A 23095-nucleotide genomic window follows, 5' to 3' on the forward strand; every position below is an offset into this window, starting at 1 on the left:
CCTTGTCAGCTCCTCAGCAGTCTTGCCATTCCATTTAATCTCAATTTGATGTTAAAATTTCTTGCCTACCTTGCCTCAGGAGATAATCTGTGTTTTTGATTATATTTCTCTGTTCAAGCTGTTTCTTTGCCCCATGCAGCCCATAAAAACCCCATCTTTTATTAAAAACCCCTTTTTATCAATTTACTAGCCTAAAATCATGTTCGTTATTGGTCATCTCAGCCCTTTGAAGACCTTTTGCCGAGATAGACCCGGAGAGAGCCCTCTCCTGTCCTCGTAGGGCTAGCTACGAGGCTAAGTGGTTTGATGTTGCCTTGGATTTTGCCTTCTTCAGCCTGAGGCCAAATTCGAGCGCTAACATATTGGCGACCATACTGGGGAAGAACATTCGACTTGTTGATTGTCTTGTCCCAGTACATGAAATCAAATTGCAGATCTGATGCTAATGGTGGACAGCAGTCAGACACATATGCAGGCTGAACCATTCACCTGGCGACTCCAATTCGATCCAGACATTCTAGTGCTTGTTGATTCACTCATGCAATGGTAGGGTATGTGGCAAACCCTGCCCTGTGTGAAGCTGTAGAAGAAATAAGAAATGAGTTAGCAGATTCTGAATTTGATGAAGTTTTTTTCAGTGCCGTGCTTCATTGGTTTAAATCTCCAAAGTTCCCTTTTGAAACTAAAACTAGATTTTGTGAGTTAGTTGTTGAAAGAGTTGAGAAGGAGATTCAGTGTTTAGATGAGCAGATCCAGTCATATGATTTCCAAGACCCTAAAAAGTTTTTGGAGATCCTTCCTCCATCGAAACAAGAAATAACAGACTTGCCTACAGATGTTTACATTGACAATGTGCAGCTGGAAATATGTATTGTGGAGTTGGGGCAGCCAACAGAGTCTGGCTTTCGCGATCCTATGGCAACTTACATGGACACGTTTTTCAGTTTGATTGATAGATCAAGCTGTCTTATACATAGCCAGATTCATTACGTGCATGAAGGGCTGCCAGCAATTACATCTGTGTCCTGGCGGAAGCATTCTCGAGCGGCATCATTCTCAGGTTTACTTGAATGGTTGATCTGGCACTTCAGTATTACCTGATCTAGTGATTTTACAACAAAGTAGGGTAGATTTTGTAAATAAATAAGCAGCTAAAGGGCAGCATTTCATTCTGAGTTTCATTTACAGTTGTAGTGTGAAGTTTGCTGAGCAAGTTTTTCGATCATTTTAGTCAAGTTTCAATCCATAAAATAAGTCGGAAGTCTCATGTTGTCTGTTGAAATCATGACTCCATTTCCCAATGGATGGAGGCACTGTCTGCTCTGCCAAAGTTCTGCGGTTCTTGGCACCTCAGAAAAGCGGCAGCTGCCATCCCAATTGGAGCCGATGTTAGACTCCGTCTTGCTAGTCTGTTGTCTTGGAAAAGAGGCTAAGGCAAATCTCTCCCTTTTGTATCACATTTGGTTGCCCTCTGGTCGAGAATGAAGGGCTTGTTGAAACAGTTGGGCGTGAGAATTGAGGAGGCAACTTTTGTCACGTGGTTTCCAAGCATGATATTGTTCCTAGGATGCTCCTTGCACCGATTGAGTCAATTGCTAAGTCCTTTACTACTATTTGTTCTTATTGGCAGGGCATAAATGTGCCTGATCCTTTAATTCAAGATGCTGCCAGGTCTCTTCTGAATCAGATCTTTGTTTCTCCAAGCAGCCCATACAGACCTTTTGGCACTTACATGCTTTGCTCAGACAATGGTGCAGCTTGTATTCTTGTCGTCTGAAAAAGCTAAATGTATCAAATTGGAACGCAATTCTGTCTTCAATCGAAGTATTGAAGAATGTGTGGAGCTGTTAGAACTTATGGGAATGCCAGTTTTAAGAGCAAAGGGTGAGGCTGAAGCACTTTGTGCACAGATAAATAGAGAAGGCCATGGTTGTTCCTTTGGGCATGCTTTATATCTTGTTGCTGGATTATTAGATGCACTTAGACCACATATTTTTGATATGTACAACAGTAGTCCTTTGCAGCATGATGCAATGTACTCAGGATCAATGGAAATAGAGCCATGTAGATTTGAGGAACCTAGAAAGGATGTTTATGAAAACCCAACTTTTTGCAGAGGGAGCCTTCTAGTGATAATAGATATCTACTTTGAATTTCTGAATAATCTAGATGCGGTTAATTTGGCACAATACCTGAAGGTTGTTTTGAGATTGATTGATTTCTTGTGTCATTGCGTTGCTGCTAGTAAGCATTGTGTACATATTGTCAACAGACATCTCTTGAACTACACAGAGCCAACATATCAGCGATATATGGTTCGCATTATCTTCATGGTGCTGGTATATGCGACAATGTCATTCATGTCTCTGGTGATGGGCGATAATTTTCTTTCTTTATGTCTAATATGGGTGGATGGTCCTGGTGCTGTAGTCACAAGTTTAAGTGGCCAAGTATTGAAGTCATCATAGAATCTGATGACATGTTGTATTCCTCCTATTTCTCTTGATGGGTGTTTCATTCGACGTTGTAAGCAGGGTGCATTGCAGCCCGTACTTGTTGCAATTACATTTATTTTGTATGCAAAAGGAAAGTACGAGGATGGAAATTTCTGTGCCAAGCAAGCCTACCTATATGTGACTATCATTTACACTATATCATACTCTTTGGCATTGTATGCATTGCTTTTATTTTATGTGGCCTGCAGAGATCGGCTTCGGCCATTCGATCCAGTTCTAAAGTTTGTAATCATCAAATCTGTTGGCAGGGAGTGCTAGTTTTTCTTGCAACAAAGTCTGGCACGATTAAAAGTGCAGAAGATGCTGCTGATATTCAGAACTTTGTCTCGAGATGGCTATTGCTGCGGTGGGACATTTGTATGCATTCCCATATAAAGTGTATGCTGAAGCAAACATAGGAGCATCTAGTGGTTTAACTAGGAGCCTTGGCCATGCTTTGAAGTTCAATGATTTTTACCATGACACAGTACATCAGTTTGCCCCAACGTATCATGATTATATCCTTTACAACAATGAAGGTGAAAAAGGGACTTGCAGCAGGACAATATGTAGCTTTTTACAAGGGAAATAGTTGTTTAGGATCGGGGATTATTATTGATTCTTGGGAAGATCATGATTTCCCAGTTTGCTCTAAGGCTTTGAGATCGCAAGAATAAAAGACAAATATGAAACTAACGGAGCCAGCTAAAATAAAAAATCGGGAATCCTATCCGCTTAACACCTTTACTACTATGTGGACCTACGTTGAAAGTTCAAAGCCAAGAAGCATCACTTATGTATGTGTCAGCACCTGGCATTGTTCAGCAAGCATTGTTCAGCAAATTATGTACGTGTCAGCGCCTGGCATTGACGTGGTATTTAACGCCTGGGATCCCTTTTTATTGGTGGCTATGCCAATATTGATGAAACCGATGAAGCAGGGATGAATTTGATGGATCCAAGGAAAAGAACTTGGTCGAAGGAAGCCATAGAGGCCACTGCTCCAAACTTGGAAGAGAAACTTGGATCATTGGCTCCATCATATGCTCTTGCTGGTATGGTAGTTTGAGCTCATATTTTGTAGACAGGTTCATGTTTGACAAAAAAAAAATGTTTGGTTATCCAATGGTCTGGAGACAATCCAAATAGCTTGGCAGGTTTGGCTTTGAATCCTCCCGGAGACCTTGCAATCAGTTTGGGTACAAGTGATGTGGTTTTTGGAATTACAACTAAACCACACCCTGGCCTAGAAGGACATGTTTTACCTGTTGATCCAAATTTCTATATAGTGATGCTGGTTTACAAAAATGGGTCACTAACACGAGAAGAGATTCGAAACCACTGTGCAAATGGATCATGGGACACGTTCAGCAAATTAGCAGATCCGATTTGAAATTGCTTCAATATGATCTTGAGAACGCCGTGTCAGAGGATTCAGCTGCTTTTGAAGAAGTTACACGTGAGCATTGTGAAAAAGAAGTAAAGGATCTAGTTTTATTAAAAATCGATGTTATTCAAATGGCAAATCTAACTTGGCAATGAAAGGTGAAAAGTAAAGACCCGAAACAAACACAGAATATCAACCATAAGCAGAAGAATAGGATTCAATTTCCTATTTATGACTTCAGATTTCCTTATTTGAATGGCCAACGCATTTCCAGATATTTGGGGCGCAGTTATAATTTCCAGAATGTGCAAAGTGGCATACAAGATTCGATTGCCTATGTTTATCTTCAGTAAATGGGATTGACACCTGTAATGCCACCTCTTCATCAGATTCGAGTAGAAGGAGCGCTATTCTATCTTCAAAAGCACTGATTGTTTCTTTTTTAGTTTTATTTATTAATAATGATAAAACAAATCCCTTGTCTTGGGGCCGATTTGTTTTCCCCTAGCAGAGTTTATTTAATGTATCAAAAAATCATTTGGAGAGGGAAAAAAGAGAGAGTTATGAGCGTTGGTGGAGGAGAGAGAACAGAGCTTCATTGTACAGATTTTGACAGAGATTTTAATTAAAAAATGCAGCTCTGACCCCTGAGATTCCTGTGGTATGAGATTTAACATTTGTGTCCTCTTTTGTTTCATATGTAGCCTGTTATGTGTTCATGTCATTTCATGATCGTTTCCATTTGAACAAATGAAGTGGTAAGGTAGAATTCATAATTTATATGCTCTGCCTTTAAGTTTGTTCATATTTAATGTTTTCTTCTGTTTGACAAGGATTCATCTTCTATGCCCTTGTCAGCTCCTTAGCAGTCTTGCCATTCCATTTAATCTCAATTTGATGTTAAAATTTCTTGCCTCTTGCCTGAGGAGATAATCTTTGTTTTTGATTATATTTCTCTGTTCAAGCTGTTTCTTTGCCCCATGCAGCCCAGAAAAACCCAATCTTTTATTAAAAACCCCTTTTTATCAATTTACTAGCCTAAAATCAGTGTTCTTTATTGGTCATCTCAGCCCTTTGAAGACCTTTTGCCGAGATAGACCCGGAGAGAGCCCTCTCCTGTCCTCGTAGGGCTAGCTACGAGGATAAGTGGTTTGATGTTCCCTTGGATTTTTCCTTCTTCAGCCTGAGGCCAAATTCGAGCGCTAACATATTGGCGACCATACTTGGGAAGAACATTCGACTTGTTGATTGTCTTGTCCCAGTACATGAAATCAAATTGCAAATTTGATGCTGATGGTGGACAACAGTCAGACACATATGCAGGCTGAACCATTCACCTGGCGACTCCAATTCGATCCAGACATTCTAGTGCTTGTTGATTCACTCATGCAATGGTAGGGTATGTGGCAAACCCTGCCCTGTGTGAAGTTGTAGAAGAAATAAGAAATGAGTTAGCAGATTCTGAATTTGATGAAGATTTTTTCAGTGTCGTGCTTCATTGGTTTAAATATCCAAAGTTCCCTTTTGAAACTAAAACTAGATTTTGTGAGTTAGTTGTTGAAAGAGTTGAGAAGGAGATTCAGTGTTTAGATGAGCAGATCTAGTCATATGATTTCCAAGACCCTAAAAAGTTTTTGGAGATCCTTCCTCCATCGAAACAAGAAATAACAGACTTGCCTACAGATGTTTACATTGACAATGTGCAGCTGGAAATATGTATTGCGGAGTTGGGGCAGCCAACAGAGTCTGGCTTTCGCGATCCTATGGCAACTTACATGGACACGTTTTTCAGTTTGATTGATAGATCAAGCTGTCTTATACATAGCCAGATTCATTACGTGCATGAAGGGCTGCCAGCAATTACATCTGTGTCCTAGCGGAAGCATTCTCGAGCGGCATCATTCTCAGGTTTACTTGAATGGTTGATCTGGCACTTCAGTATTACAGGCCATAGAGGTCACTGCTCCAAACTTGGAAGAGAAACTTGGATCATTGGCTCCATCATATGCTCTTGCTGGTAGTTTGAGCTCATATTTTGTAGACAGGTTCATGTTTGACAAAAAACAAAATGTTTGGTTATCCAGTGGTCTGGAGACAATCCAAATAGCTTGGCAGGTTTGGCTTTGAATCCTCCTGGAGACCTTGCAATCAGTTTGGGTACAAGTGATGTGGTTTTTGGAATTACAACTGAACCACACCCTGGCCTAGAAGGACATGTTTTACCCAATCCTGTTGATCCAAATTGCTATATGGTGATGCTGGTTTACAAAAATGGGTCACTAACACGAGAAGAGATTCGAAACCACTGTGTAAATGGATCATGGGACACGTTCAGCAAATTAGCAGATCCGATTTGAAATTGCTTCAATCTGATCTTGAGAACGTCGTGTCAGAGGATTCAGCTGCTTTTGAAGAAGTTACACGTGAGCATTGTGAAAAAGAAGTAAAGGATCTAGTTTTATTAAAAATCGGTGTTATTCAAATGGCAAATCTAACTCGGCAATGAAAGGTGAAAAGTAAAGACCCGAAACAAACACAGAATATCAACCATAAGCAGAAGAATAGGATTCAATTTCCTATTTATGACTTCAGATTTCCTTATTTGAATGGCCAACGCATTTCCAGAGATTTGGGGCGCAGTTATAATTTCCAGAATGTGCAAAGTGGCATACAAGATTCGATTGCCTATGTTTATCTTCAGTAAATGGGATTGACACCTGTAATGCCACCTCTTCATCAGATTCAGCAGATTCGAGTAGAAGGAGCGCTATTCTATCTTCAGAAGCGCTGATTGTTTCTTTTTTAGTTTTATTTATTAATAATGATAAAACAAATCCCTTGTCTTGGGGCCGATTTGTTTTCCCCTAGCAGAGTTTATTTAATGTATCAAAAAATCATTTTGAGAGGGAAAAAAAAGAGAGTTCTGAGCGCTGGTGGAGGAGAGAGAACAGAGCTTCATTGTACAGATTTTGACAGAGATTTTAATTAAAAAATGCAGCTCTGACCCCTGAGATTCCTGTGGTATGAGATTTAACATTTGTGTCCTCTTTTGTTTCATATGTAGCCTGTTATGTGTTCATGTCATTTCATGATCGTTTCCATTTGAACAAATGAAGTGTTAAGGTAGAATTCATAATTTATATGCTCTGCCTTTAAGTTTGTTCATATTTAATGTTTTCTTTTGTTTGACAAGGATTCATCTTCTATGCCCTTGTCAGCTCCTCAGCAGTCTTGCCATTCCATTTAATCTCAATTTGATGTTAAAATTTCTTGCCTACCTTGCCTCAGGAGATAATCTGTGTTTTTGATTATATTTCTCTGTTCAAGCTGTTTCTTTGCCCCATGCAGCCCAGAAAAACCCCATCTTTTATTAAAAACCCCTTTTTATCAATTTACTAGCCTAAAATCAGTGTTCTTTATTGGTCATCTCAGCCCTTTGAAGACCTTTTCCCGAGATAGACCCGGAGAGAGCCCTCTCCTGTCCTCGTAGGGCTAGCTACGAGGCTAAGTGGTTTGATGTTGCCTTGGATTTTGCCTTCTTCAGCTTGAGGCAAATTCGAGCGCTAACAATCCCTATGCCCAAAGATGACACATGTTGCATAAATATGAGAACGTGAACAACTCTTAAGATCAAGGAGGGGCTTGAGATCATCAACTTACCAATAAGTGACCAAGGAATGATCGATCACAAGATCTACGGAAGGCTCCGAAATTTTTATGCAAGCCAAAATTTTGGAGGGTGGTTGTAGCTGCTACAACATTGGTGACACTGTGGTAGAACTCCAACACTCTGTATGGATCTTGTCTCATTAAAAGTGAGTTTAACTCGTCCAGAAGTATTGTTTGATTCTTTGATCGTCATGGCTTCCTCACTAGCTTGTGTGAAATATGTAGTCCCTACCATTATCTTGATCGATCATCACACATACCAAGCCAAGTCAGCTGAGTTATTTTGATTGGGGATGAGGGGTATATTGATACACAAGTAATATAAATGTTATAGTTTTAATTTCATCTGTGGTTTTGCTCAGCCATCAGCAAGCCTGGATAGTACCTCAGTGGAGTCACGCAGGAACACAAGCATTGCTCCGCTGCTAGCGAGCCTGGTCAGTACCTCGACGGAGTTACTTGCATCACCTCTCTATGCAAGAAGCCTTTCTCTTCTTTCGCCTGATTTATTTTCATTTTCATTTTATTTTCTTAAGAACTGTGGATAGGCACTTATTTATTTTTCAGAGGTGGAAGAGGGATCCTAACTTATTGAGAGAAAAAGAGGTTTTCACTTAAGAGAAGTATGTTATATATATCTCTAACATACGTGTTAAGGTTTTCCCCCTCACCCTACTCTACTTGACTGAGCTAACAAGGGTTAACCCAAAAAAACCGATAAGAGTATGTGGTACTAGTTAACAGTGCAAGAGTTGTGTTTTCACCAAGACTCATTCTGAACATAACATATTTTCCATCAAGGTATCGTCGAATGAAAACAACAAGCTCTTCATAAAGAGAGAGGACAACAGATAACCAAATGTTGATAGCTCTACAATTCCTCTTATATTTGCCTGGCTTGTCTCAAGAGCCAAACACGATGTCATGTAAAGCTAACCTATGGGTGTAGACAAGCAAAAAAACGAAGAATCAAAGAGAAGAAGTAAATTAAAGTAAAAAAAGTAAGAAAAACAAAATACACAAACAAAAAAAGCAAACACTACTCCTATTCCTATGGTAAACAGTGCATGGGCCTGCTCACGTAAAGTGATATTTCCAATGCAACCACCAGTGCATTGGTTGGCCCATGTTAGTGAAGGCATGGTTGTCAATAAAGATATACATGAAAACTAGCAAAAATAAAAGATAAAACAGTGAAGACCAACACGCTCCGAGTTTGAAAGCGTCCACAGAAAAGAAAAGGTTAAATGCACAAGACAAACATTTTGCAGACATACCATGGTGTTGCAACACATTGTGCGCAAATGATAAGCATGTACATGCTTTTAACCTTGTCTGACGAACAAACATGAAGAAAGATTAAAACTTACATTTCGCAAGAATGCTCGTTGCATATGACTCCTCCAAGCATGAGCGATAAGATCATGTGATTTTGGTGGATGGAGTGAAATTTGTGAAATAGATTGATCTTCAATGCACACAGGAGAGTGATAAAGAGCCTTGGTTGTTTCAACAGATTTCTGATTAGAAGTGGAGCTGACCTTAGGATAGTAAGGACCTTACATAACGATCAGTGCAAGCTGAAGTGCCTTGACAGTTTGAGGGGTTTCCACTTCATCAGAAGATAGATCATCAAATACTAGTGGCTTAGAAAATTAACAACGAGTGAATCATCATTATGATAGAATGAAGGGGTACAAAGATCACGAAAACCACGATCAGAAAATTCACGATGTTCATTGGCATCCTCATGATCTGACGAATCATGTAGAGGGGTTGATGAGAAACCAGAATGTTCAGACTCTGCATTTCCAAAAATGACAGATGAAAGATTGAATGGATTTTCAGAGAAATATTTGTCCTCTCCGCAATGTAATGACAAACTGACATCTAGTGTTTCCTGCGAACATCTGGTGATGAGTTTTCACAAGGAAAATCAAAAGTAGCAGAATCACAAGGGATGTTAGATAGAGTGGATGAGGTGCAGATGGAAGGGAGTCATCCTTCATCATGGGTTTTTCTTCAGATTCCCACACACTCTCACCATGAATGACAATGCATGTTGGTTGCACAACATCAACTTCGTTGACAACTTGATCCTTGAGAACACAAGATGTGGAGTCCGGAATGGGAGAATATAACTTAGTACAATCTGTAGGACCAACAGAATGAGGGGACGGAGGTTGAGAGAACAAGTTCACGTGACAACCAATAGTCTTGTAAGCCAAATTTGCTCAGATATCCAAAGCAGGTGGGGTGGGAGGATGTGATTAATAGATGGGTGCATGTCTTCTCCCACCTCATACAATAGAGCTAGAGATGTTCGATGAGAAGAGTACAACCAATCACTTGTGACAACGACCTTGTCCGTCTTGGATTTGGAAACTCTAACACTGAGGTATGTCGGGAGGGGTTCGAATGATTGTAAGATTTGCAAATTTTCAGATATGTGAAGAAGATACTTAAATCTTTCATCGAGAAATTTCCAATCAATTTCATCTTCAGGAAATTGAAATGCAAGATTACAAAAGCATATGTGAAATTGTTCAATGGATTCATCACGTGCTTTCCATAATTCAATAGTTTTTTTATTGAGTTCTTTGCAGTCATAACGATGGAAAGCACATGTCAACTCTCTAACTGTTGTGCATACAAATCCCCTATGTGGACAGAGGTGATCCCTCTAGTCCAATGAGAAAGTCTAGCAACAAACTAAACAATCTAACATACACTTTCCTAGCTCATGCTTGACAAATGCAGAGAGAAGCAGAAACCTACCTCGCTCTGATGCTCATCGCTTGGTCCTTGGAGATGGCTTTGAATATTTCGCTCCAAGCCTCACTCCTTACTTGTTCTTCATGTCCAAGTACCTACAAGGGAGATCAAAGAGCTATGCAATATACAAGAGCATATATGGCATACATCAAACATAAAGTACTTATATATCAAGGACTATTAAGCTAAAAGCATAAACATCTACACAATTATGGAAAGTGAACATCAGATGTATGTATTAATAAGCTAAAAAGGGAAGCATACAACCTAAATCTTGATGTTGGAGACCTCCTTTTGGTGGATTCCAAGTCCAAGAAAATACTCTTCAAGCACTCCTTCTCCAAGCTACAATGGGTAGCATGTAAGCATAATCTCAGCATAGGGATGCAACAATCAATGACCAACCATTTGGGGATGGAAGGGAGTGGATTTATAGGAAGGGAGAGGGATTTAGGGATCCACAAAAGAGGGAGGAAGGTCCACATCTCAAGGGGAAAGCCCATGATGATAAGATCAAGAGGCCCAAATGAGAGAGCTCGACCATATCAACAACAACCAATATCCATCTCATTGTTCCCGAAGGTTCTAGTGGGTGAAGCTTCTCCTCCAGTTTGGGAAAACCTGGCTGAAGAGGTTTAGTGCAAGTTTTCCTATGAAAACTCGTGCTAGCAGCACAAGTGTATAACTGAGAAACCTGCCATCAACACAGGCAGGCAGTGGAGCAAAACACGTTGATGCCAAAAATTAGGTTTTTAGGCAACCTTCTCCAGAATGTATTTAGGGAAGTTTTCCTTTGATTCTTCAGAGAGGCTATGGTATGTATATCATGATGGATATGTTGCACAATAGTCAATGTTTTCACACTTCGGGATATGGTACAGGAAGTGAACAAGAGGTATGACAAAATAATGTATAACAGTTGCCCCTAAAAGATGAAGGCAGCACAGGGAGTGATGGTTGAGATGATTTACAAGTCAGTGCAAGGACAAGAACAACACCGTTAGGGGACCTGCAAATCAAGAATATACATATACATATATATCTATATATATATATATATATATATATATATATATATATATATATATATATATATATATATATATATATATATATATATATATATATCTATATATATATATATATAGATATATACACATACATATCTTACATCTCTGATGATCATGCCTAACGATACAAGAATATGTATCTAATAATACATGAATCCGCGGTATGGACACAACCATCCAGAAAAAATGGATCATGTGCAAAGATCCTCCATATGGTCTCAGTCATCTGAATAAAAAGGATCGTGAATATGGACCCACGGTATGGTTGTAGCCATCTATCCAGTAGAAACATGTGTACAATCACGAATGACTCATAACTCCACGCGACTTGGACTTTATCAGAAAAATACAGGGTCTTGCACTCCGTCTCAACCCCACCAATGTATGCATTCTAATCATGTGAATAGATGTGTCAAAGTCGAACATGATAGAAAACCACCTGATTACTGATCAATGATGTAAACCGTTAACAAGCACGAGAGAAACCACCAATGATGACAATGGATCTCAAGGTACAACTGGCACAATCCATGACTGTGAATAGTGAAACTGAAGTTGAACATTCGTCATCTGATAGAAGGTCAATGATGTAAACATGTCGTCGAATGTGAGGAACTTGCCATTGAGGCATGCAAGCTCTAAGGTAATGGAAGAGAGTTTCGAGATCATATTCCCGGATAATGAGTTGAAGTCGATAGGAAGTGATCTGTGGAAGGAGGGCCATAATGAATCCCACATCATCGACACAAAACAAAAGGATGTAGTACAGTAGATAAGTGTGATCCATGACTATGGAAAAAAGTTAGACAATGTACAAGCATTAAAGAACTGAATATAGGACGTCTCTTGAACATATCGGTGACACGACTCTGGAGTTTGGAAGCATTTGACTCAACATAGGATCAGAGGTCATGATGATGGAATAGTATAATCAGATAAGAGGTAAAATGGATTTCCTAAACTCAAGGAGGTAAGTGACTAAGTGAGGATGTCCCAAACCCGACAGGAGCAACAAACAAGTGTCATGTTCAAGAGTGAGATGCTGCCTTTACAAAATACAAAAGATGATCACTTTCACTTTTTCCCCCACCATTTTTTACGAGTACCACATATATTTTTTATCGCAAGCTTGAAGGAGATAACATATGCTTGCCATATAAGTTCACCCTTTCGGATGAATCCTTCCTAGTAAGTTTTACGAGCCCTAGGAAGGAGAAACTCGATCTCGTCATGGTGAGAAGTACTACGTCATTTATGTTTTATGAGTTTGACGAAGGTGAAACTCGACAGCTTTTTCATGTTTAGAGAGTTTGAAAAATAAGTGAAAACTAAAACTCCAAAGGTCCCTTTTCGTAGATAGTCTCTCGAATCTAAAAGGTTAGAAAATAATACTCAATAGAACATCTTAGCCATATTCGACTAAGGTGTTCCTTTTTCGTACAATATTCTATCTCAGTCTTGAAAACGGTTAAACTTATACTGAGTAGACAGCTTTTCATTTACTTTTACGAGTTCAAAAAGACAAGTGCTCGACAATCTTTTTCATATTTTTGGAGTATAAAAAGAGATGAAAGAGGACTCCACCTGGAAGAACGAGAGGGATAAAAGGATTACAACTAATTCCGGTTATGATGGAACTGCTCAAAACATGTAAAGGTCAAGAGGCTGGCTAATAATACCACTCATTGCAGATGTTCCTTAAGCAAGGGTAAAGCAACCAAGTGAAAGTTTATGATTAGCCAAAGAGATGGTGATGATGGAATAAAAAACCAAGGCTCATCTAGCAAAAACACGCTGATAAAAACGAAAATTACGAGAGGTAGAAAGGGAAATGGTTTCATTTTTACACAATCTTGAAACATGGTAAATTATGTTTGAGTATACTTGAGGATGGTTTCATTTTTTCACAAGCTTGAAACATGAGAAAAACTATGCTTGGATTTGGTTTTATTTTTACACAAGCTTGAAATGGAAACAAACTATGCTTGGGTTTGGTTTCATTTTTACAAAATCTTGAAACAAAGATAAACTGTGCTTGAGATAAGTTTCCATGCCCCCAACATAATAACTCAATGGGAGGTACATGCCCTCCCAAGTTTCATTTCATTCACCTAAGTAGACTACTCGTTACTAACGGGTGGATGGAATGAAGGTTTATTTATGAGATCAAGTGAAAGACTCGACTGGGATTTTACGAGATCTAATCAAAGACTCGAATTAGAAGGGGATTTGTTTCATTTTTAACAAGCTTGACACAGGGAAATAACCATGCTCATGACACCTTGTTTCATTTTTACCGAGCTTGACAAAGGAAAATAACTCTGCTCATGGGAACTTATTTCATTTTTTAATGAGGTTGACATAGTAAAAGAACTATCCTCATGGTCTTTGATTCATTTTTTAACGAGCTTGACACAAGACAAGGAACTCTACTCCAACACCTTGTTTTATCTTTTAATAAGCTTGACACAAGTAAAAGAACCATGCTTATGAAATTGATCATGGACTATAAGATACCATGGCTTCTATGAGGTCCTCATCATATGGGAGAATAATAGGCTAGAAAGGATACATGTCCAGGGATCCAATGGAAAAACTGGGCTCCAATGTCCTAAGTACATGATGTATTACATCACCTACTAGATCTTCAATAGATGTGGGCATGGAATAGGTAGCCATATAATTAACATGTGGCGGGGGTGATACCACTTGCACATAAGAACCATCTAGGGATGATGGTTGATTAGGAGTTGATTCACGCCCAATGAACGTAAGTTTATTAATGATCACAATTCTTCCTCCAAGTGGGAAACACATCCCATGAAAGAGAGAACATATAAGAGCTCCCATGACATAAACATAGTCACAGTCAAGGAGTAGATTAGAATCTAAAGGACCTTGAACAACCATCACGTCTATATAGACAATCTTTCCTCCCAAAATAATAGGTAACTTAGGAAGGATCCCTAGCGGTAGACTTGTTCCTCTGTTGAAAGCTAACATATTGTAGGTGATGGGGACAAGTTGAGGAGAACCTAAAGCTTGCCAAGCAGTTGAGTACATAATGCTAACAGATGTGCCCTCGTCTATGATTATGCTAGGTGCGGCCATATTGTAAGTCTGTACTGTAATCTGGAAGGCACATAAGATGGAAGACGATATCCTGCCAGCCGAATCCAATCAAAAGAAGTGACTAAACTACTTTGAGGGGGTGCCTTCAGAACGTGATAGTTTCCCTCTTTTGCAATGGGAACAGGAGAACTGCACTCATGCACATCGGGAACGAGAGGATTTCCCTCCAATTCATTTGAAATTGAAGACACCAGAAGAACCTGAGAAATATGAGGTTCACTCTCTACTTGAAAGGTACGATTAACTAAAGGTGGAGCCAAGTCTACCATTTGCTCAACCAATGGTTGGTCGAGAATGGACTCACGTGACTCACTTTGAGAGAGATCGGGGTTGACTAAATATGGCTTTTGATCAATCACTTAATCAACAAGTGAAGGATCAGGGGAAAGCTTCTGATAACCAACCAAAAGACAAGGCTGGGAAGCTGTAAGGTTTTCCAACTCTTTGGAAGCCTCATCGAGAAAAGGACAAAGGTGAATGGGATGATTACCTTAACACAAATTACGAGGAAATTTTACTTTTCCCATTTTACCATGAGCTTTACTATTACTAGTTGAGGGTCTATCACCAATATGAACTCCAGAGTATTATGATAAATGTTGAAGTGAAACTGTGGACCACATTTCTAAGACCTTGGGAATACCAAGATAATTTCAAAGAAAGTGGTCACCCTTACATAACATGCAATGGAATTTTACTTTTCGGGGTTGGTTTGAATATTTTTCCACATTATTTACATTCATAGCAGTGGATGCTTCATTGCCCCCTTGCTTATTTTAGTTATTCTTCTTCGTCATCTTCTTCTTCTTCTTAGCTTCCCGGTTAATAGAATCCATACTTTCACCAGGCAAAGAGAAATAACGAGGTGAAGAAACAGGTGAAGAAGGTGAGGGGTAAACTTTAGGATCAACATGAGGTTGATGTTGTTCAGATGGAGGAGAACTCGGTTGAAAAATAGTTTGGATACTCGGAATCAGTGAGGTTGGAAATAACCAAACTAGCAGACTAATGGTCAATCCACGTAGGGACAACATTTCCATATAAGGAGCACCAATATTTCCAAAAGAAGGAAAATTATTAGGTTTCTTGTTAGAGGGGTTTCCTTGACTAGTAGACTCAAGAAATTTTTCCATTGGTATCAACCTAATATATACTAAGGAGTATTTCCACAGGAAGGATGTTTTTCGCGGTCAATTAATTGATTTTAGAAATTAGCAAAAAAATAAATAAAAGAGAGGTAATTTAAGCAAGAGGGTTTACCAATTATCCATAAATCGCAATATATAGCTTAACCAAAACAAAGGACTTAACATATGACGACTAATCCCCCCAAATGTTGTGTTCTGTGTATGACGTTTACAAGGCGATTGACTCAATTACCTTTGGCTAAAGGATAACAACCTAGTGGGGTCTCCCAATGTATACACGATGGTATAGGGAACACAAGTTTGTGTTAGCGTTTTCTAATGCATAACCGTTCGATGAGATTGTTCCCATATACTTGTCATACTCGAGTGCCTATGATATACTCGAGAGTACTGGAGAACCTCTTATATACTTCCGTACATGGAACGAGATTTCACCCCTGAGATATAATGTAGGCAGTTAACGACAACTGCTAGGTTTATAGACGTCAAAACACGTCTCTATCCTAGACCTCTAAATGGTTTTCGTTAAGTTCCAAATGCTCCTTAGGTTAATTGAATACATTTTAATGTTTATCTTCAATTATGTTTCAGTTTTGGGCTCAAAACGATGTCACTTGAATCCCCAAGATGTAGCTATATGAAAAAAGGAAAATTTCCACTTCAATGAAATTTAGACTAATCAAGGGAAGAAACTCAATTAATAATGAATAAAAAAAAATGCATCAAACAACATGCCTTCCATTGACTTTCACTTTCGTCTTCCAAATGCAATGCCAAAAGTAAAAATGATTTTCACTTTTCACTATCCTAAATGCAAATTTTCGAAAGCAAAATAATTTTGACTTACTAAGATGCACTTATATGAATTATGCTTTTCTTTTCATTTTGAATGATTTGATGCACTTAATACAGTGTTTAGATTTCAGCCGCCAAAAAGTGTGATCTATTTTCAATATGAATCTAAAAAAATAACTTTTCAATGCAACTAATCTAATGCATTTTCACGAAAAGTAAATTTTGAAAGACAAGCTAAAACAAATGCAAAATGACGTTTTCAATGATTTGCACAAAAAACAACATTCAATCAATAAGAAAAATTAGCATCTCAATGACACACTAACAAGAAGCAAGTGATGACCAATTGACTAGAAACCTTAGAACTCAATCAGATTTCACTTCATAGACAATGAGACAATTTTTTGCAAATTAATCAAGACAATAAATAAAAAAACACTAACAAATTCAAGCTTACAAGATGGGAAAAGGCCTCAGGGGCCAAGAAACACTGGATTTTGACAGAGAAACCCTAAATTTTTGCCAATCTCAGGGATTATCACGGTTGTTAAGACTAAACAGGTGTTGAAAGTGGATAAGCGCGATTGTTTTAATAAAAAACGCATTGGCAGCGTGACTGTGAGATCAAAAAGCACATTGGGCGAGGAAAAAAGGCAAAAAATAAAAAGAATTTCAGAGACACTTCTATTGTCACTCAAAATTTTCCTTAGAAGTTATCAGAAGAAGGAAGAAACCGAGGTAACCACAAACCAATATTTTAAGTATAGGTTCTAGCCAACCTATGACTCAGAGAGGGCTCTCTCTATATAATTTAGCTTTGTTTTTTAATGGGATTTTAGGCTAGCTCTTTGTGTTTTTTGGGTTTGGTTTTGAATTGAAGGTTGGGTGGTGGAATTCTTGGAGCAGATGGATAGAGATAGGTCTTCAAGCCATTGGGCTATGGATTTAACAAATGGATAGCATAACTGTATCAATTAATTAAAGGGAATGTTCACAGGGCAAGCTAGCAAAGCAAAATGCAAATTTTTAGGTCTAATGGGTGAAGTAATTCTAACCAGGGTGAAAGGGAACTTAAGAATCCTTGGACAATTGAAGGACCCTTGGTCTAATTTGACAATTGAAGGACCCTTTTAATGTCTGAACTGATTCTTGGAGGAGGGCTTCATGTTAACATTGTCATGATTGGATGTACAAATAGGTCAATGAAGTCAGCATATGAATATGGGTACTGAAATTTGTGGATTAATGGGGTCTAAAACATGACTAATCTGGGTGACCTTTTGTGTCAAGCTTTTGAAGGGTGATTAGGAATTTGTCTGACTGGTAATATAGAAAAAGGTGATACAAAACAAAGGAGTATTTGAAGACTCTTTCATTGTTCATTCCGAGAAACTTTTCATGCATCCTGTCAACTATAAATTGGGCGTAGTCATAGATAACAGCAGGAGGCTGCCCTGGAGTGTAGATGGACATGAAAGCTAAGACAATCTCATCAATATATTCACTGGTGGTATAACCTAGGGCACTGGATTTCATGGCCACAATATTCCTCCCCCATGGGGAGAAAATGGTAGCTACATACGGAGGAGGATCCTTTGGGATGTGTTTTTTTTTTCTCTTATGAAAGTTTGGAACATCTCTGCCAATTATGCAGTGGTACGTTTAGGAAACTGGTCTAATAAGACTCCAATTGAAAGAGGAGTCAAGTTTTTCCCAGGTTGGAGTTGTAACATTTCATTTATGGGTTCTACAGTGATAGTGAAAAGTATGGCCTGGTTAGGGGACATGACTTCTCTTTGACTTGGAATATAGTGGGCATGGTAGTAATGTACAATTTTTGGGAAAATGTGGACTTTGTGGAACTGGTACTTAGGCAAATTGGACTGCCAAAGACCAATTTCATCAACATGGTTCAAGTATTTATCCCTACTTTGGCAGTACATTTTGAGTGGGGATTCTTGGACAGAGGTGTCCTTTATATGGAAATCTTTATCAGCTAGTGGGAGGTGGTCCAGGTCTAAATGGGGTGTAGAGATGGGTCTCTATCCATAGTAATTGCGGCAACCATTCTCAGTTGTTGTGGATTTGAGTATGGGACAGGTAATTTGTAGTGTTTTTAGGGCAATGACGTTCAACATGGAGTAGGCTTGAGTTATTGAGTATCTTTAATGAATTTTTAACTTAACTAAGAACACTCAACAACTAGTTTCTTTGAAATTGACAGGGTATTTGGTGAATTCTGGTTTAAATACCTGGAACTGGCATGAAGTGGTTTTAAGCAGGTTGACTGGTGACTCCAAGTGGTCGAAGGGGCTCAGTAAAGGTTGCAAGGCAGACTGGATGGTCTGCGACGTATTTGGAGTGCAATTGTACGTAGGTTGACGACTTCGACATTTGCAGGTGTCGTGCATGCATATAGAGGCTTGCATATGAAAATTGAGCAGAAACAAACAATTTGGGGTTTTTTGACTTTTATACAAAAAAAGTTAGTTTTGGCGGGTATGGGGTGAACAATGGTTAATTTATCGTGTAGCGAGAGGGCAGTGAACGGTTTATTTCACATTGCTTTTGGGTTCTTGGTGGTATTTGCGAGGGGCCACCCGATTCCATTCATTGGATGATACATAGCATTGGGGTTTGGGGGAAAAACCACTTTATCGGGTGGGTAAAGGATGGACGTCGGGTTGGCCCGATATGGACGAGGGTCGTCGGATGAAGAGGGAGACGATCGCATGGTGATCGGGCGGGGAAGCTATACAGAGGCTAGTGGGGGGCCCGATAGGCACTTAATTACGATGGTTTCAGGGGTTAATGATGGCTTAAAGTGTGATTAGGCCATGAGGGTAATTAACGAAGGATTAAAGGGGACTTTTTAAACTTTGATTGCAGATCGACTAGTTAAAGGTTTTGGTCAGGGTTTAGGTGAAAATCGTAGTTTATAATTAAACTGGGGTGTAGGGTTAATTAACACGTAGGAGATAAATATATACATGAAAATGGGTTTTTATCGGGATTTAATATAATAAAGTTAGTAATTAATATGAAAAATGAACGGAAAAGGGAAAAACACTAAGCAACTGCTTTTTTGTGAATCACATGTCTTTCACATATTTACATTAATACTTAGGGTAAAGCATTTTTGTGGGTTTTTGATATGAAAAGTGTTTTATGTGGGGGAAAAATGCTTTCTAAGGCAAAAGTGTTTTAACCTTATGAAAAGGAGTATTATTAGGAAAAAGAATGAACTGAAGGAGGAAATGAATTTTTATGAGGGGAATCCAATACTTGATATCCATAAGTCATTGAGTCGAGGGTCCAGTCCTTCCAAAATTCAAATAAATGCTTTGAGCCTCTTTGACTTAAAGGCTTTAGGTACTTTGAACTTTATTATGGGAAATTAGGTAAGTAAAAAGGTGAATTGAATGGGGGGAGTTAATTAATTGACTTTGAAATCCATTTTCATTCTTGATTTTCCATTCATATATGGAACATATGATGAAAATGATAAATATGCTTTTTGTATAATCAATCATCATACTTCTGCAACCTATAATCAATCATCATACTTCTGCAACCTTTCTTATACTTACCTATCTACTTTTCCCTACCATTTTTTCTCCACTTTAATAAGGTGCACTTAAGCTTGCAAACCCTTATCAAATATTTTTCTTTTTCTTTACACTGGCAAACTATCTAAATCTAACCTTATTTCATCCAAGGGCTCAGATTAAATAGTTGAGCTCCTTTTATTTACTCTACTATCTAATTATCTGCCAAGGTTACACTGTTTGGTCAGATTTTTATTCTCTATCTATAGACATAGAATTGGAAACATGAACTAGCCATGTTTAAACATTTTGACTATCATGGATTGTGGCAAGGATCACAAACTACGCACAATCATTTATTATGCATAAAATTAAATAGGAGTGGCATTTTGACATGCTCACTTTCATGGTATTTTTTTCTTTTCTTGGGGTTCATATTTTTCATCTTTTTTGACCTTTTTTGTTCTTTTTGTCCTTTGATTATTTTTTTAGGACATATCCTCTTTACATTTTTTAGTTTTTTGAATATGGAAAACATTTGTAAAAAGCAAAGGTATAACAATATTAAAAGGTTTAATCTCAGTCATTCAAAATTATGACTCGTATTGGTATAGGAACCTAACTGTGGCTCCACTTGGGGATGGCCTTTCTTGGTGAAATGTCGAGAACTTTATAGATCAGTAGCCTTGTGAATTGTTGTGATATTACCCTGCAACATTTCTCCTTTATGTTTCTACATTATTACTATTTATGATAGTAAAACCTTTAAAGCTTAGGGCCTTCTGTCCGGGCTTCAACTTTACAAATCACCATCCAATCAACTCTAGACTTTTGAAAATAAAGTATGTACAAATGAGAAGTGAAATTAGTAGCTAGGTTCAATATAGTGTTTGAGCATTCGACCATTCACTGGTCCACCTTTTGCTTTTGTGCCATCCATTTCTCTTAGGAAGAAAACATTGTTACCTCTAAAAGCATAAATGACATATGGTCATTTCCAAAGGAAATCAAATTTTCCATGTTTACCTTTATCTTCCCTCCTTGAGTCCCATTTTAGGACTTTTTCCCCAAGGTAGAAATCCTCAGCCTTGGTTCTTTTATCAAAAAGCTTCTTGATCCTTTCTTTCACAACCTGAGACTTGATGTACGCTTCTTCCCTGGTTTGTTGTAAATGGATTGTTTGGTTGATTCTTCTTTGGATGTCATTTGGTTCAACCTGCAACTCTTGGAGTGGTTTCATCACTGGTGTTCCCAAGGAAGATGGAAAAAAAACTTCCATTCCATAAACTAATTGGTAGGGAGAAGTACCAATTGATTTCTTTGTGGTTAGTTTGTTTGCGCACAAGGCATTTACTAGCTTTTCATTCCATGTTTTCTTGCTATCCTCTAACAAATTTTTTATGATATTTACTAGACTTTTGTTTGAGGATTCTACTAGTTCATTTCCTTGAGGGTAATAAGCTGTGGAATGGCCCAGGGTTATATGATACTTATTACAGAAATCTACCATTCTTCTGGACTTGAAAGCTGCTGCATTATCAATGATGATCTTGGTTGGGCATCCAAATCTTGATAGAATGTTGGCCTCAAATAAGGTTATGATAACAATGTCAGTGGATTGCCTTGAAGGTACGACTTCTATCCATTTCGTAAAATATTCTATGGTAGTGAGGATGCATTTGTGTTGGGTAGAGGAAGGTGGGTGGATTTCACCAATGAAGTCTAAACCCCATTGTTGAAAAGGTGCTTCAACAGAGATTGGTTTTAGAGGTAAAGGTAGAAGTTTTTTCTTTCCTTCGAAAATTTGACATTTATGACAGGAGGTCACATATTTCTTTACATCAGAAAACAAAGTAGGCCAATAAAAACCGGCTCTAAGGATTTTGTTAGCAGTGGTTTTCCAGTAAAGATGTCCTCCAGAGTCACCTGCATGAAACTCTTGTAACACTTTGTCAGATTCTTCTTTCAATAAATAGTTGAGAAGAATACCTTCATGATTCCTCCAAAACAAAGCATTATCTACTATGAAAAATTTTAAGGATTTCATTTTTAAAAACCTGCTTTTGGTCCTGGATAATTCAAGAGGAGCTTGTAGATTTAGCAAAACATATAAGATGTCAGCATACCATGGTGATTCAATAAAGGCCTAGATGATTGGTGGAGTCGCCATCTCCTCTTCATTATCCATTTCTGCAATAACATTTATATCTAAGGCCTCATAGTTCGATTCAGCCATGAGCTTGGCTAAACCTTAGCCTTTGATTAACTTTTTTGGTTTGATTTCTATGTCATATTCCAAAATAGTAGCAATCCACTTCCCTCTCTTTCCATCTGGACCTTCCTGAGTTAGGATGTCCTTGACTACTGAATTAGGGACATAGGCTACTATATAAGAATATAAAATGTAAACCCTGAAATCCTTAATAGCTTTGACCAAAGCAAAGGCTTGCTTTTCCATTATGTTGTATTTTAAGAGGGCATCCCTCAAGGCTTTGCTAAAAAAGGCAATAGGTTGTTCATAACCCTGATCATTTTTCTACAGTAGAACTGTAGCAATTGTATGTTCCGAAGCAAAGGAAAATAAAATGAAATCTCTGTCAAATTTTGGACTGATCAAAACTGGTGTTTTAGTCAAGGCTAGGTTAATGTCTTCAAAGGATTTATTAGCTTCAACAGTCCATTTTATGGTCGAATCTTTTTTCAACATATTGTTCAAAGGATTAGAAATAAATCTCCTAAGAAAGTTAATTTTCCCTAAAAAGGCTTGTGATTCCATAATGTTCCTAGGATGTTGTATATGCAAGATGGCTTCTATTCTTGCAGGATCTATTCAGATACCATCTTTAGAAATTATATGACCTAATAACTTTCCCTCTTCTAACCCAGACAAATATTTCTTGGGGTTCAAAGAAATTCCATACTTCCCGCGTTTAATGAATACCTGTCTTAGGTGATCTAAGTGTTGATTATCAGATTTTGAGAATACAGTGATGTCGTCCAAATATATTACTAGAAAGTCATGAATTTCCTTGGCAAAAGCTATGTCCATAGCCCTTTGGAAAGTGGCTCCTGCATT

The 23095-nt window shown here is 38.3% G+C and overlaps 1 pseudogene; it reads left to right on the plus strand.

Annotated features, from left to right (window-relative positions):
- The first annotated feature begins 1748 nt into the window (after nt 1-1748).
- Nucleotides 1749-3087, plus strand: LOC149210729 (uncharacterized; annotated as a pseudogene).
- Nucleotides 3088-23095: the final 20008 nt, after the last annotated feature.

The sequence above is a fragment of the Pinus tabuliformis genome, chromosome 1_2 (assembly GCF_031772625.1).
Source record: "Pinus tabuliformis cultivar Carrire ecotype Pingquan chromosome 1_2, CPIR1, whole genome shotgun sequence".
NCBI classification, from domain to species: Eukaryota; Viridiplantae; Streptophyta; class Pinopsida; order Pinales; family Pinaceae; genus Pinus; species Pinus tabuliformis.